This window comes from Nomia melanderi, chromosome 9 (genome assembly GCF_051020985.1).
Source record: "Nomia melanderi isolate GNS246 chromosome 9, iyNomMela1, whole genome shotgun sequence".
NCBI classification, from domain to species: Eukaryota; Metazoa; Arthropoda; class Insecta; order Hymenoptera; family Halictidae; genus Nomia; species Nomia melanderi.
The window spans coordinates 9,758,160-9,775,962 of NC_135007.1; the positions used below are offsets into that span (position 1 = coordinate 9,758,160).

The 17,803-nt window shown below is 37.9% G+C and overlaps 1 protein-coding gene across 4 annotated transcripts in view; it reads right to left on the bottom strand.

Annotated features, from left to right (window-relative positions):
- Gdap2 (ganglioside induced differentiation associated protein 2) overlaps positions 1-17,803 on the bottom strand; it is a 93,148-nt gene that overhangs the window by 74,528 nt on the left and 817 nt on the right. The window contains exon 1 of one of the 4 annotated variants that reach the window (XM_076370851.1): positions 13,075-13,208. The exons of 1 other annotated variant lie outside the window; for it this stretch is intronic. The gene's annotated coding sequence lies outside the window, so the exon portion shown is untranslated. Of the gene's footprint in view, positions 1-6,210; positions 6,443-12,748; positions 13,209-17,803 lie in introns of those variants that run through there. 2 more of the 4 variants (XM_031990189.2, XM_031990190.2) reach the window with 2 other exon arrangements.

Here is a 17,803-nt window from a genome sequence, read left to right on the forward strand (position 1 = left end):
AGGGGGAAATTGAGAGTCCTATATCTATCCGCGCTTGCAGGAAATTACAGCCTATGCCGCTTTTGTAATTGGTTACACGACTCACTGGGCGGTCTGGAAGTATTAAGCTCTCGCCCCGTGGTTTCTTTCGCATTGTGCTCGCTGAGACTGTTTTATCAGTAATAATTCGATGGAAAGAGAGAGTTCCGTGTTTGTATTATGCTTACGTTTAGTTGAATGACTGACAATTGATAAAAGAAAAACGAGAGTTGGATCTGATAAGGTCTATTTGAAATTTTCGTCATCAGTTTGACACGGGGTTACAAGGTTACAAGGCAAGAGGATAAATATCTATCGATAGTACAAGCATTCAGATATTTTAAAGGCTACGTATTTTGTGGTTTTATATGAAAATTTGATTTAGGCGATAGAGATGTGGAAACTATGTTGTCGATTCTGTTGACATGGGTCACTATACTACTATATTCTGAAATAAATTGTGTCTTTCGTAAAATTGGATAAATAAAATAAACCGGAGTACATCATATCTTTTGCAAAATAATTCTGTTCGTTGTAAAACATTGTACGCGAGAAATGTGTGCACTGCTGGCTTTCATGCAGTTTAATTTTGAGCTTTCTCGGTAAGAGGTATAATATTTACGAGGGAATATCATTTTGCATAGAGTAGTTTTAACGAGAACATGAATCTATCACTGCGCATTTGCCAGAATGTATGGAAGGCAGGAATGTTGGTAATATTAAGAGATATTTAATGACCACTAAAATGTAATGATTCTCGTAAACAGTGTCACGGCCGTAACTATACTGCGTACGGGAAATATTGCGCGTTACAGCAGAAAAGTAAACACTTTTTTCCACGTTTCCTGCCCGTATTCTCTTCCTTTTTTGAAACCCACGTAATGCTTTTCTTTTCACGGTCGTGCGGGGAATGCTCGTGAAAACGAATTGTGTTTCGACGAGTTCGCCCATGAATATAAAATGTTCCATCAAGCACGTAATGTTTCCACCAGCAATGATATTCCGAATATTTGCAAAATGAAGATAAAATTGAACCTTACGTAGTTGCCCGTTCACAATTTCAACGTGCTTCTGGTATTTATAGAATTTCGTTATTATCCATGTACTTGTCGCGTTGAACACCGAAAACGCTTTCGAAATATTGCCTCCGAATCGGATGTAATTACAGGAGAATCCAATAGAATCACTGATAAAAGCGGTCAATATTTTACGAACCCGAATTCTGGTCCTGTCCGTGAGTAAATTAATTATTAATTCACCGACATGATCGCGAGAATCACTATGGAGAAATTATTCGGGTAACTAGCATTACCTATTTACATAATATTTTGATAAGTGTAATATTCTTATAAGATATATTTCGATTTCTGCGGATTTATCGCACTTAACGCTAAAATTATCGAGCGTTTTATACGATTAATATGGCATTCCTATAAAAATTGTAATATGTTTTTTCGGTTTCTTCGTACATTCGTTATAATATTTGAATGAAACTATTTCTAAAATCATTTCGGATATTTAACAATTTGGGAACGGATGTATTGATGAATATTCTATAATAATGGGAATAAATATTCTTGACTAAATTGATTTTCTGCAATATTGATTGTTATATGTTAATGATGTTCAGGTTAAATGAATCTAAAATGTTCCAACGTACGTGAAGTTCATGCATGACAACGAAAGTATGCCCTAGAAAGTGATGAGTGAGATGAGTATATCCGAATGTATATATTGTGCTTGTGATCTGATTTGGATTCATTATTTTATTGCATCTCGTGTAGTAGAAATATTGTTTATACAAATGAAATATTCTCTTTCCCCTACGAATAAAAAAACTGAAACCCGTCGTTTTGACGGACGCGCAGGTCTAGTGTTAATTATACATCATAAACAACATAGGACTTTGGCAACTAAAATTAGTTGCACTTTCATCAGGATTCCTGCAAAGATTTCTATACTCGTCAAATCCTGTTTCGTAGATTTCAAAAATCATCTATTCAAGTAAATTCTATGCGGCTTGTGTATGGCACAGTGGAATTTTCATTATCATAATCACATAATAACATATTACGCAACATGATTAAGCGCAGCTACATACGGTGTTATCAGTCGCATGTTTATTTCACAGCTAGTCACGGATACGGTCAGTTGATATAACGATTACCGCTCGGTAACACGATTTTTACTTTCAATTGCTACTCAAAACGGAACTTAAACTGTTGTTCGGATACTTACTCGATGGAATCTACTATTACTAAGCATTTTAAAAACGTTGATCATCGTGACTATCAAGGCGTTACTAAAATGATAGATGCAGCGTGTTGGAAACTATTCGACTTATTTCCCCAAATCCTAAAACAAACATTTCTTAAGCACAAAAATAGTTTATTGCGGACATTTACAATAACATTCGGAACACATAATCGTATGAAACAAAATTAATTAATTAATCCTCCTACAGTTCGATTGATTCTAATCAAAAAGCGAATCTTTGTTTCCAATCATATTTCTTATTAACTCGAACAAAGACATATTACAATTGAATTACGGATCATTATTTCCTTTAGCTCAACGCCGGCCTTGATCCAATTTCATTCATAATTCGATCCAATTTAATGAACAGCGTACAAGGGTTAAACTCCTCTGTAATTGGCTCTTTTATGAAAATCAGTTTCCGCACGTTCGCGGCCGAACTCCACGGTTTCTTCGAATAGCTTTCCATCGTTTGAAGAGTCTGCGTGCAATTACTGGCAACAACATTCCGAATGGAGGAGACGGGACGCAATGGACACGGATTTTGAAGGATATCCGCGAACGAGGCCGCATTAACGCGAGAAATAATGGCGCGGAGTGCGCGACCCAAATCGTCGATAGAAGATCTCAGCCTCGAACGGCTTAAGATTCGACGGGATCCAACGCGGGATGCCAAATGATCGCACGGAGGATGCACAAGTTGGCACAACGTCTCGCCGAACTAGTGGAAATGTTACATATCGGTGCATTCACCCGACGTTTCCCGAGAAACGTTATCAAACGCATATCGATTGGCTACGAGGAAATTCATTAACCCTACATACAGTAGAATTCTTAAGGCATTCGAGACTAGTTACTCCTCAGGCCTGCAATGGAGTACTTGGCCTAAAAGATTAATAGCACACCATATATATATATAGAATGATCATGAATTTCTATTATCAGTAGTAAACTAGTTTATTTTACTAGTCAGTAGTAAAGATTAAAGGAGTGCACACATTAGAGCTTGTATTGGTTTCAAACCAAGGCCCCAAGATGAGAAACAATTAAAATTTCGAGTCTGGGCTCCTGGAAACCATTTTTAAAAAGAAAACCCTGGTCTCGAATGGGTTAATCTATTGCATGAGACGTTTTTGTTACCAAATTGCCAATAATAGGTTATAATCAATAGTTCTGTTGTATTTCATATACCAGGTTGTTTTGAAGTCTACCGAGCTATGCGAAACTATAAAAATACAAAATCAGCGTACATATCTATGTAAAACAGATAAATAGAAAATTCTTCGCTCGAGACTCTACCGAGTCTATGAATTCGTTGCCAGTGCAAGGGGTTAATATTGTTACTCGAATCCTGAGAAATAGTAATTACCAACTTTCTTCATTTCAAAATTTTCTTCTCGTTTACAAATTTCGAATCGAATGAATGGCTGAATTTATATAGAATAATAACTTCTTCTTGCATTGGAAAATTAAGTTTTCTATTTAGAATTTAAAAACTGATGATCTCTGTAATTACCACTCATTGTTTGTGATTATTGAGCCTAGACTGGATCTTTCAAAGTTACTTATGCACTATAAACACCGATGAACTGTGAAGGATTCAAACAAATCCTTACCACAAAACGACTCGTTTCGATCGCGTCTACTCATAAAACATTCACGTTTCATGCTAAAACGACTTTCACCTATATAGGCGGATAATATATAAAACTTTGCAAAGTAACTAGCGAAACTTTCAACATTCAATTACAACTCGTGTCGCCGAGCTTTCTACACTCTGCATAATTATGTATTCAAGATGAGGCATGTTGCTTGGACATTTAATAATTCCTAATAATCAAAGCTGTTCGGTATTATGAAATTGAGTTTTAGAAGGTTTACACTAGGAACTACATTAAATTCGATTTAGAAAGAACCTGCCTGACAAGCTCTTTAATAGCGCTCAAATTGAATTCTATTTTCACGCTGGTGGCTATTAACGTGCAGGCTTTACGATCAGAAATGCAAATCCTTCGAAAATGTAAGAAGTGTCTCATTAAAGAGAAAATATAAATCGAACAACTTATACGTGTGTAATGGGATGAAAAGTTACGAGAACAATTGCGACTATTATTTTATTTTTAGTATCTTATTTCTATTAATACACGCGCCATTCAGTTTCACAAGTATTCAATTTCGAATATATTCGAAACAACTTTACGATTTCTCAATATTCCACTCATTATACTTGAAAGTCCATAAATTGATAATTTATTTAATCAACTTACTCATAAATTCTCTTAAAATTCTATCCATGCTTCTAAAAACTCAAACAATGTTTATAAGGAATCCGAAGTCGGTCGTTTTGCAGCCACTGGGTTAGCAGTTCCGATGTTAATGTACTCAAACACTTTCAGCAAACGTTAGTGGTCGTTTCGTCAATGTTCACTTTATCTTCACTCTCTCTTGCCGCATTACAATCGTGCAAATAAGGTGCTCGGTTGACACTGTCAGTGAATTAAGAGGTACCAATTCATGTCAGTGACAGTGTCGGTTCGCCACGAGCTCGACGTTCGGGAAGTAGTCACTCAAACAATAGTCGATACGGCGTGTATAATAACGGGCTTCGAGATATGCGTGACCTGAATTATGAAATAGTTGTCGCAAGCGGGAACGGAGGAGAATTGAACGTACAGCCGCGGTTTCGTGCGTTCGTTTCATTTGATAGCCGTGTCGCTTAAATAACTAATGGAAAAACGGTATCTTTCCGTTGAGGTAGCCGACGACGATAGTCGAGACCGGCACGCGAACCATTCACGATGAAACGCAACCGAAAGAGACAAAACACAAGAGAAAAACTGCGGGACGCGATGATACAACGAACACGCCATTTTGGAACGGAAGTTTTGCGGTTTCTGACGTGTAATAATAGTATGAACACAGTAAAAAATATAATACGTAGGTAGATTGTATGCAGGTAACTCGAAGAAATCTAAAATTCTCATCGTTACATCTTTGACTACAATGTAAGACAGTTTTGAATAAAAATGTGGTTCGATACTAAAACTATGTAGTAACTGAAATGGTTATAATTTCGTTCTTTTGAAATTATTGATATTCTAAAATTATTAAATATTAGAAATAAGGTAATTAATGGTTTCACATGGATACTATAGTGAATATTTGAAGAAACTGAAACGAATGTATTGTTATAATTTTTGTAGGAATTATATATTAATCGTTTTAAATAATCGGTGGTTATGGTGTTGGAAAAGATAGTTTCAGTGATACTTTTGAAATGGCACAATATAATTTTTAATTATTATATTGGAATTCATGTGGTTGTTGAATACTGAACATTGATCTTTGTTTATAAAAGTAGCATTGTAAAAATAAACGGTGAAGATATATACTCAATTATCGAATGGTGGATAAAATTAACACGTTCAACCGGGAGTGCACTATCGGTGGTCCACAAGATTTGTTTTTATTCGAGTCGCGAAAATTGGAACTAAAATATGTACAGTGTCGTTAACATCTATGGAAAAAGTTGAATATATGTAGATACTAATACCCTAAAACATTTAGTTATTTTTTTTTAGCACGTTACAAGACGATACGAAGATGTAAATATTCTTTATACTACTTGCGTAGGCAGATAAATAAACTGGTTTTCCAAGCTCTGTTTCTCTGACACATAATCCATCTACATCTCACTTACTCCTCGGTTCTGTATGATCGGAAGTGAGCAATAGCAATAATTTTTAAAAATATTTTCAATATTTTACATTTAGATGAAATCAAGATTTCTCAATTAAATTATGAAATAAAACAGTGAAATGAATATAAAATTAATTTTACAATAAAATTAAAATGTTATTCGATTTTGTTCAGTGAAGTATTGACTTGCTTAACATTCACGATGACAAGCGAAATTTGAGCTCAGCTTCTACTTACAAGTGGATCGGAAGCAGAGAGTACCTTTCCGGAGAATGCACGGTCTTATTAATATTCAAATGAATACCACACAGTGCTGATTCAAACCTCACTCACACTAGGAATGTTGTGACGCGTACGCAATGTGTTAACACATAGTGGCAATTAAGCGTGAATATTACGTAGTCCTTAAAATGCCCGGGGAATGACTAACCGACGCGTTCTCTTCGGAAGTCAGCGATACACTGACGCTCTAAACGTTAACGCAACCTTTTCCCGTTTGTAATCTCTCAGGTGGAGGAGGGTTTGCTTATAATAATTCGTTTCCAGAGGTGCGAAGGACACTTGAATCTACTACACGCGAATTCACTATTAAATCACTAATTTAATTTACAGCTGCCTAATGAACAGACATATCCGAGATACAAGAAACTTAATTCTTTTTTAATATTTATCCGTGAGCGCTAGACTATTGCTAATTCATGGAAATTCTCATTTAGATACTTAACTGTATTATTCATTCATGATCATTACATTTCATAATGATACTTCATTCATGAATGAAAAGTATCAATAGAAGTGTCAACGAACTCTGAAATTATCTTATAATACAATTACCATTAAATTCTAGTATAGTAAGTAATATTATCTCTTACTCAACCTTCCATTTGATGTTATACAAAATTTTGTCATTGTATTTTCCTGGAAAAGTTAAATGATATCACGATTTTAATTGTTGAGTAAAAGATCAAAGAAAGTTCAAAGAAAGAATATCAATGTGCTTATTCGTCTAAGAATCTATTAGTGCTTAAGTGAGATTTTCTTTACCCTCAATGTGCCCGTGCATCAATGAATAAATTTCACAAACATTCGAAGTTCACACTAACGATATGTTAGAAGTCCACGAGTAATAGAATAACGTGAGAGATTAATGTGACACGAACTGTCTCGACGAATCCGGTGGTTCGCGTGCAACCATTTAATATCGCCGTCATAAATCAAACTTCATTCATTAAAGCCGTGTGTCAGTGCGTCGAGTAAAAATTTCATATTGTTCCGAAACGATCACCATCGCGAATCTTAACTCCGCGCGGTGACGGTGGAATGCAAGCCGGGTATTAACGCGGTGCCACGATGAAATTCGTTAATTAAAGCCACACCGAACTAGAGACTGGCGTGCTTTGAGCGTGGCAGCTGATAAAGAGACGTGCTACGGGTCGATGTAAAGGCTGTAAACGTGCGCACGGCCGAAAGTGCATGACCCAAATTATCAACACGCGATCCCCATGTCGGGATAGATTGGCCGTTTAGCATTGGGTAACCCGCAGCATCTTGAGAATAAACCCTGGTCATCGGTTTGTTGCTGCGGGTTCATTTAACGATGGATTAACGTCCCCTAATAAATCTCCATCTCGTTACAGCGTTCCGATGGTTTAGATGATTACCAAAATATTATCGAACTGTCAATTTGTGGAAATGAAATAATGAACAGATGAATCTTCTACAACTTAATAACCAATGTTATATTTTAAGTGACTGAAGATATTCAAAGGAATATAAAACCTCTTTCATCTTGTTTCGACAGAATATCGTTTTTCAAAAGAATTTCTGATCTAACTGAGAATGCAGGGATGAAGTAACGAACGGACGAGTATTCTGCAATTGAATAATTAACGTTCTATTCCAGATGATTGAAAATGTTCAGAATATTAAAATCTGTTTGCACGTGATTTCGTTGGTTATATTTAGCACTCGACGATTATAATTTTAGGCTAATTAGTTCAGGAAGGATGAATGACGTAACAATGCCAATATTTGTCGATGTAGTAAAACTCATGTGTTCTCGGCTGATAAAGTAGTACATACTATTCGCTTCCCAATCATTCCAAGCGGCGCGAAAAACGGTGCGAGTTCGATTCCCCGGCAAGAATATAAATATATATCTATTCCTTTGCTGTCGTTGTCCTCGGAATTTATACAGAAACAATATTTCGTAACAATGACGAGACCATACGTCCGAGTCTCTATAAATATTATGGAACTGGATTCTACGGCAGATAGAAGGAAGTTCAATTTGCTCGGAATTAATGGGAACTGTCGTACTCTCAGCGGGAAAACCTTTGTATAAACACTGGAAAGATAAATTTCACAATAGGCAGACGGAAATTGAGTTCGTACGAAATTTTTGTGAAACAGCTCGTTCGCCGATAAAACCGTCGAAGGATCCCGTGTAACAGGTACGAGTCACCGTTTGCTTAAGGTTATTGCAAAATTCCCGGATTCTGAGTGATAAAATGTGCTCGGGTAATAGATTGTCAACTGTGAAACACTTCAAAGAGTTTCGTAATTAATCATAAATTACGGTATAATACGGATATTTGAATAAAAGATTGACCCAAATCACGCACAAAGAATAATAAAATATACATAATTTCATTCTCATAAAATACAATGTTAATAATTCCTTTCCTGATTTAAATGTAAGAAAATGTTCACGATAACTCTTCTTCCCCATTCATTAAGCGTTGCAAATAGAATCATTAACGTTTCTTCGAAGACAGAACCCGACGAATCATCTTTCCTCGCAATTTACCATTTTTACGCCAGCCGACGACCGAAAAAGATTATGACATCAATGGCTAAAGAATATAAACAAACGGTTTTTTAGTCATTCACCGCTTAAAGACCCATCCAAATGTAATTATTTGTTCCACGTGTATTGAACGTGAAGGGGGAACAAAATTCTATTAGTTCGTGCGTATTAAAAACCGCGAAGACCGCGGCGATCCTTAGGAAGCCATTTTCTTTTCGAGAATCGCGGCCGCCTCCATATACGTTTATCGCGTTGTTTCGCTGAAAGCCTTTAACGACTGAAAGAACTGGAACCCAACGGCGGGAGAGTCTCGTCGGGATCCGGTTTTCTGGCTTCTTATTTTTAGTTGCGCGAGTACAATGTCGGAGACAAAACAACGAAGTGAAGACGGCCAGGAATAATTTACACTGACTTCTAAATCGGGCATGCCCGCGGGACCAATATAATCGAATGCATCGATCCGAGCTGGCGACCTGCATCGATTATAGCTTATCAACTGCCAATCGATTTTCCATATTGAATCTTGGTACTTTCGAGCTTTAATTGCTGCCTTTTTTTCTCCGATTCACGAGGAAGAGTAGTGATGGACGCACGCGATCAATTAGCGGCCGGCCTAACCATGCACGGAACCAACGTTGTTCTCACGGTACGTGTGTTACAACAACCTCTGTCACTTTTGACGTGTGAATATCCGTTCGCTCGAAAAGGGAAACTGTTGGCACGAGTGAATACAACACAAGGACTAGCTTGTAAATTCTACGAAAATAAATTGTGTTGTTCAGATAACGCCATCCATGGTTGGACGTTCGATAGATCAGGAATGCTAATAATGTTCGATGAAGGATAGCCCGAGTTATGAAAGAAAAGGAAAAGTCATTTTACGGTGCACTGTACGGTATAATTTTGCAACGAGGAAGTGTTTCTAGACCTAGGAAATATAACTTCGCATTTTAAATACATATCTTGGTCTTAATCCTAGAGCAGAAACCTTGGGAGGCGTTAGAAACCTTAGTCGAACGAAAGGAAGAACATGCGGGACATAAAACTAACAAGTATTACGCAACTACGTGTAACGAAAAGTGGGATGTTCGACATTTCTTCTGAAATCAGGGGACAGTATTTTCGAGCATTGTATTCACTGGGGTCTATCGTTTTTCTGTATTCGAATATTATAATTATTCAGTGTGTTCAAAACTTTTATTCATTTAAATGAAACCCACATAAATCAGATGGTTATTATTTGTTAGAGTAGCTATATTTTGAGTCAATCAAATCTTGATTGAAGCAGGTGAAATTCTGTTTTCTACAATTTCTTTTAAGTTTTATTTAAAAAAAGAAGAATGGACATATTTATGTATTATGAGCATCTGTAAAAACGAGTTTTCCAATATTCCTATGCTAACAAACCAGTGCTCCCATGTTTAACAGTCGGAACAACCTTATGAAAAATATTAAATGTACTCTCATCACAGAACAGGATGTTGTCCGAGAAATATTTATGTTCGGTGCAAATACATTTTCACAATATCTAATCTCCTGCGTGATTATTTTTACTGATTATAGGCTTTGTTTCTGACAATCTAGATTTGAATCCAGCTCTTTCATGAAATCTCTGAATCATCATATCACGAGTTTCTGTATCTTCATTTCTCATATAAACCGATATTTCCGTTGAATTAACTATAGAATCTTCTACTTTAAAATTTCTTGCAACTTATTTATCAATTAATCGTTAAATTATACTCCCTACTACAAAATAACTTCGGTTTATTATTCTAAACATTACAAGACACGTATTTTTTCATTTGGTAACTTCGAAACATTTTTCCCTTCTGAAAGTACCATTTCTTGCGATCTATCCTTAATCTGCACCAATTGGTAACCAATCATGACAAAGATCATTAAACTAAACTCTGGGATTCCTTAGAAACGTGAAAAGCTTCCTTAGATTTGCACCATAATTCTATAGCAAACATAAAAACCCTAACTGTGCAATTACTTAAGATCCACTTAAAACTAGAACTACCAAGCAGTCAAGCTGACTTTTCAAAAGTTTTCTTTACAAATCCCAAGAGTCCATCTATCGAGACTTCGATCTCTCATAACTCTTGCGTATTACTAAAACAATTTCTTTAGAAATTTCTTGAACAGATGTTTTATATTTTCAATAATTATAAAAAAGAATTTAGGAATGAGTAATTTTGACCCATCTGGTAGTTCTAATGTTAAAACAACGTTCAAAGTATCTTTCATTATCAATCGTTACCGTTCAGTCACGTTACAATGACAAACCACAGCATACCCTAACTTTACACCCAAAACCTAAAAAAGATCACATCGATAATCACATATTACAGATGTACACAGAATTGATCAGAAAGCTCTAGTCCATCTATTATCATTTTCTAAGCATCAAGCAAATGTACACGTACATCTACAAAATTGCTCAGATACGATTAAGTGGTACAGCTACGAAACATTAAAAACATCGCATTACTCCGTTCTGTGCTACGGTAGCATCTCGAGGAGGCCTGAAAACCTCGCGGATTAAGTCGCATAATGTTCCGCCGAGACGTACGCGAAAAGGAGCACGTTGTAAACAGGCATCGGCGAGCTACAGCTGATAGGGGACAAGCGGATTGGCGCGAAGACGACGAATACGAGACAGAGCATGCACGACAGGAATTATCGACGCGCGCTGCTCGAGTATACCGCTATACCAGTTCCCGCGATCAAGGTCGCGAGCCGAGGGTCTTCCGCTACGTATGCTCGGGAAGCCGATGGACACGGGTCTAAAGACGCGGCTCCGACGGTCCCAGCTTCATGATTAACACTAGAACTATCGAGCACTTAAACCGTCTTTTTAAAATGTCTCTATATAAGCTACAAGCGTGAATTTATCAAGATTTCAATTGGCTTATATTTCAGTTTAGGTACTACTTAATCAGCTTCTTTAGTCATTTTTCAAAGAGGTATCCGCTCCTTTTCAGTAATTACAAAAGAAAAAATCAAGGAATGAGTCATTTCGATCCATCTGGTAGTTCTAGTATTAACACTAGAACTACCGAGTACTCAAACTGCCTTTTGAAAATTTCTTCGTGAGAGCGATAAGTGTAATTATTAAGATTTCAATTAGCTTATATATCAACTTAGGTATTACCAAACCAGTTTCCGCAATAATTTCTGAAACATCTGCGCCTGTTCAATAATTCTAAAAGAAAAAATCGGGAATGGGTCATTTGGACCTATCTGGTAGTTCCAGTGTTAATTCTCATGAACACTCGCCCGTCTCGGCGTCAATCGATCCGAAAGGACGGTCAAGCAAAAAATTGAAAGAAAAACAGCTAACCAGGCAAAAAGAGAGGAAACCGAACGCGGGCATGGGTCACGAACCAGGAACTGGCGAGGACCGCCGGACGCGTTCTAACGAGACGCGCGAGCTAACAGGCGGCGGTTACAGGTTCTCCGTTGATCGGAGACCGAACGCGCACTATATACCTCGAAATTCCGACAGGAAAGGGCAGCAGCATCGATAACGATCCGCGTCTCGTTTCCTCCCGTCCCGTTTCGTTTCGTTTCGGGGCAGCGCGCCTCGGTAATCGAGTTTCTGTCAGTTCGCTGTCAAATATTTGTCGGTCAGCTTCGGGGCCGTATGCTTGCTGTCACGCAATCTCGAGCTGCGAACCACGGCCGCCCGTAGTTTTCCCCTCGATTTTACGTGACAGTAACGAGCGAAGCTGTTCCGCCGTGCGGCAAAAGAGGAAACAGAGGGACGGCGGACGATATCCCGGGCCGGGACACGGTTCGGGGAAGCGCGATGGGACGGGAATCAACGGCGGCATGGAATTTCCCATGGGCGATCAAAGGAAACACCGTGGGGAGAGCGAATCAGGAGAAAGCGAGATGGAGAGGAACCGCGTGTTCGCGTCGCGCCGACGCGACGCACCGTTCGCTGCTCTCGCTCACCTGCGAATCGTCCGCGTATCGTTGCGGCCAATGCTGGACTAAAATGTAGACCCCAGGTACTGGACAGCTTTCCTGTCCTCTCGTGTCTTTATCTATATCTTTCTCTGTCCCTCCCTTTTTTTCTCTGTCTTTCACTCTGCCTCTTTCTCTGTCTTTCTTTATCTCTTTATATCTTTCTCTCTCTCTCTCTCTATCTCTCTTTGTCTCTATCTCTCTCGTAACCCGTGTCCCTCGACTCGCGTTCCTTCCCAAAGAACTAACGTTCGACGTGCTCGCACTTCGCCTTTTTTTTTTCTTTGACTGAATTCCTACGGTAAAAACGTCACCTCCGTTTCCTCGTTCCCGAACTGGTCTCGTGAGCGCAGCCCCGAGCGAAAACCCGCCAAGACGCCCGGGCGTTTCGTCGCATTCGTGCACGAACAGTAACTGACGGCTTCGTCATCCGAGCGATCAGTACGGCACCTGAGCGCGCGTGCACTCCAGCGGACCGACTCCTTGGCCGACCAATCGGAACGCGATACCAACGGCCGCGCGCCTGCGCGGACTTATGGTGAACGGCGGCACCGTTTGAACGGTTTGATTTTCAGACACTTCTGTTCGGTCGTATTGCGTGGCTCTGTTTTTTGGGGGGATCTCGCTTTTTTCATTATCGAGACGCGCATTCGGGTGTAAAGGGACGATTGGAGTTTCGGGACACGGTGCATGATACTTCGACGAGTGTTGCGATGCCTGTAAAGCGCGATGTATATTGTAAAGGAGTAAATTGATAATGGAGTTTGTGGTATTGATGTTTACGTTTCTATTTGAGAATTTGGATATTTATTGTGGAAACGAATATTGAAGCATAAGTGTCTGGGAGAAATAATTAAGAATCTATATATTTGTTTGAAGGGCTTATGCGAATAATATTTATGCGTGTAACCGAATGAAGATAATAAACGAACAGTTACAAAACGAAAGGTTGTGATGCATTTTATTTTTTTTCTTCCTTACGTTTAGATTGTCGTGAGCGATGAAATATTATCGAGTAGACGTGTGTCTGATAAGAGTATCTGCAGTGCTGATCATTTGCAGCACGTCCATTTTTCTTGTGTATTTTGAAAATTTTATACTCGTCGAAGAACTGTAGTTTTCTTGGTAGCCATTGGTTCCTAAAGTGTCGGTAATGTCATTCTTCTCTCGGTAGGGGGAAATTTATGGCATGCATTATGTTGTAAAACGTATGTTAATTTACGTTAGAAGTTGAGACCTTTCAGATAGCGTTCATGAAATGGTTGCATGTGTGTAGTTTCATGGTTCCTTGACACGCATTCGTATCTTCAGAATTGTCTACGCTTCGCTGCTAGATGGCACCTGTTGTTTCATTCGTGTGGTGAACCCATGAACTACGCGCGCGTGTCATAGATTTAAGATGCAGGCAGATCGGTTGTTGCGTATAATGCAATTTTCTGTTTACTATTGTGAAATACCTAACAGAGTGGAAAACGACGACATTTGGTTTATTTATACATACTCTATTTGAATAGATAAACTTATGTTATTGAAGTATTTATATTTATATTATTCTGAAACAGGTATAACGTTGTCGTACTTGGAGCAAAACGGAGCAAGAAAGAAGAAGAGTTAGAAAATCTTGGGTGTTTGAAGTTTAGAGTACTGTAAAAATTACTTAGAGGCTGGTAAGTTCTCTTTCTAGCTTACGTGTGCGAAAGATGCTATCACAGAAAGAAGTGACGAAGTTCCGAGTTGGAAAAGGATTGAGTTATAAACCATTGCATTTGTACAATGCTTTTTTCATACTTCCAAAGCAATTCTTTGATTAATGTTTGCAGTGATCTTATCTTCCTCTCCATTAAAAATATTCCTAAAAATGAATTGCTGTACAAGCGACAAGATTCCATACCAATACATGGATGGAGTTCAATTTATTAAATTAAAACCAGAGTGCAACGTCGAAAATATTGAAAAAACCCGTGACTATGAAATATTCTTGCCCGAGAAAAATATAGAAAGTAAATTTTGAACTTCAATTTTAATTGTCAACTTAAAATCGTGCACATTTATTTTATGAATATATTCTAAGATAAAAATTCAGTCTTCACCTGTTATGCTTTAATTCCACAAAATGTAAAAAAATTGTACAGGAAAAAAGAATTAGAAAATTATAAGTAGAATAGTGATTTCAAACTGTTCTTTTACATAATAATGTATAATATAAATATTCCATAAAATGTGTAACTAATTTACGAAACGACGAGATTACTTAATTATGGATAATTTATCGAAACTATGAAGAATGTTTACGTTTCAATAGAATTTAAGCATCCCAAACATCAATTACCATATCGTTTACGAAGTTTCTTTAATGGAAAGAATCAAAATTCTGAGCACGAGTATCTACTTCCGTTTCGTCTTGTCCTCCTGATCAAGACCTCTCGTTCGAAATGCATTCAAGCCAAAAGTAAACTACGGTTCGCGGAAAAGATGATGAGAATTTTCGGTAAGACATGTAATTTACTTAAACAGGAAAACGTTGTTGTTGGTTATTCTTCTCGATTGCATCTCTGTATTAAGAAATCAAGATTACAATCAGTCTTCGATACGGTCAATTGTGTTGCATAACAGCATGACGTGAGATGTTTGTTAATCGTCAAATAATGCGTCGATTGCAATGTATCCTAAAATTGACGCAGTTGTTCACAGTGAATTGGGCGAGGCATTGTCGAGAACGTAACAACAAAATCATTTCCTTTGAAGCCTTCTTTCCTTTTTTATAAGTAAAGATTACCAAATGCAATATTATGATGCTTAACGCTAGAGCAGCTGAGTATTTAATACGATTAATATGTAATTCGTATAAAAATTGTAACAATAGATTTTTTCGGTTTCTTCATGTATTGATTCATTTCGGATATTTAACGATTTTAAGATATCATTAATTGCGGAATGAGAAAACTGAAGTTTAAAGATTAGTGCAGTTTAAAATAAATGAAGTGCGCCTTAATCTAATAAATATATTATTGAAAATGACAAGTCTAATTCTGTCAATGTTAAATTCTAACAGTTCACAATGTTCACATAGGATACTTGTAAACATAAATACAGCGAAGAAAAGATGAAATAAGTATTATAATTTCACAAATGAATTTTTCCAACGTACGTTTACTTGTGTTTTGATTGTAAAAGACATACTATAATTATAATTGGTTTATACAATTATAGCAAAGCTAAACGAACTATGAAATCACAACTATCAAACATCTTATGAAAGGTATAACACTGATTTATACGACGAAAAATTGTTCCCTTGTGGTCAGTCCATGAATTCAGTATCGAAAGATAGGTCATTGAATGCCAACAGTGAATATCGTAATGTACTGCACGTTGCAAATCGTCCAATGTTGCTTAATAATTCCAGTATAGCTGACGTAACGAAGGAGGCCACGGGCGCGACGAACGTTGCAGTCTGTAATGCATGCAAAGACAATTGTAAAATCGAAGAAAGTAACAATGAAACGGAATCGACGATGAAGTGTAACTGTCAGGGAAATGTTATTGCTATTTTCGTATGGTAACTTTGAATTCGATAAATATCAACTATTTCAATACAGTCAATGAATGTCAATGCGATTATTTCTGTAAGCGAAAAAATAGAATTCAAAAAGACAAAAGCTAAATCAACATGAATTCTTTTATTATAGTTATGGAATTGTCATTATTGGACTGCGATTTTACTGTCCTCTTTTTATATCAAACACTTATTTCCTGTAATGATAGCATTCGCATCAACTTTCCTTTTTCCTGTAGAAATTCGTCCGATATACCATACGAAACGTTAAATAAACGCGTTCCGTTAAATTACGACGTGCACGAGCAAATTTTCGGCGCATAAGGGCAGCCTTGGGAGCGCACCGAGACTCGTATAATAATAAATGTTTTTCGGGCTGTGCATTTTGTAGTGCGCTGTCTGCGCAGTTCCTCGAATCGGTTTTAAATAGAGTAGCTACTGATGCGAGGAAACGATAAAATCTGTTTGAAGCTCGCGATAACGAAGGTCTAGGTCTGCGTTTGCTGCCGAAGGAACATGGTTTCCGTGGGAATCACGGTTGAAACATGTCCGATGGAATTGCCCGGGCATTGTTATTTCGTTTACACAGAATCAACGGTTCCGCTTGACGATCGAGAACGTACAGGAAGTCGGAGCGCTTCTACCCGCGAGCACGTGTACCACCACTTCGTCGAAACAGTTCGAAAAACTAACTAAATATAGATTACGAGCGGCGCTATTGTTAGGTTGCCTGCGTTTTCGTGGGCTACGTCTTTCGTTCAATGTTGTCTTCGTAAAATCGTCACGGGGCCAGTCGCGAATTTATGGGATCACGAGGGTACGCCATTCACTCGGTATCCAAACCGAAGATCGCGGAACGCGGTCGTTCAAATATACAGGGTGTCCCATTTATCTCGGCCATCCACAACATTTCTTAATATGTTTGACGCATAGAAACATATCAAATAAAATCTGTACAAGAGAACATTGATTTATAAAAGAGTCACATCATGTTTTTATTCATTGAAAACGTCCAATTCAAACTTTTTTATTCCGAATTATAATAATTTCATTATTACAGTCATCAGCGTTCGAAACATATTTATATCAGTACCTTAAACTACAAAATATCAAGAGAAGATAAAAGTTTCATTATAATCCAAGACATCTCTGCGCGAACACCTATATTCCACGACCCACGGAGGTAATACTCATCGAGCATTGAATATTTTCAAAACACCATCGGGAGATCGACTCTCACACGGAATTCCATTTCGTTATTTCCACAAAATACTTTTGCAACTCGAACCACTCCAGTTTCTAATAATTCCGAACGTTTAATTTCAGAATCGTGCGCGTTACCGGAAAAAGATAATAGCCGTGGATTCACCGGAAGACCGCCGAGTTTTCGGAAGTTTGTTCGAACGAAAGCCGAATCGATTTCCTAGATCGCGGGAAGCGACGCGACGCGACACGGAAACGTGGATCGCGCCGGCGCGAGGCTGCCC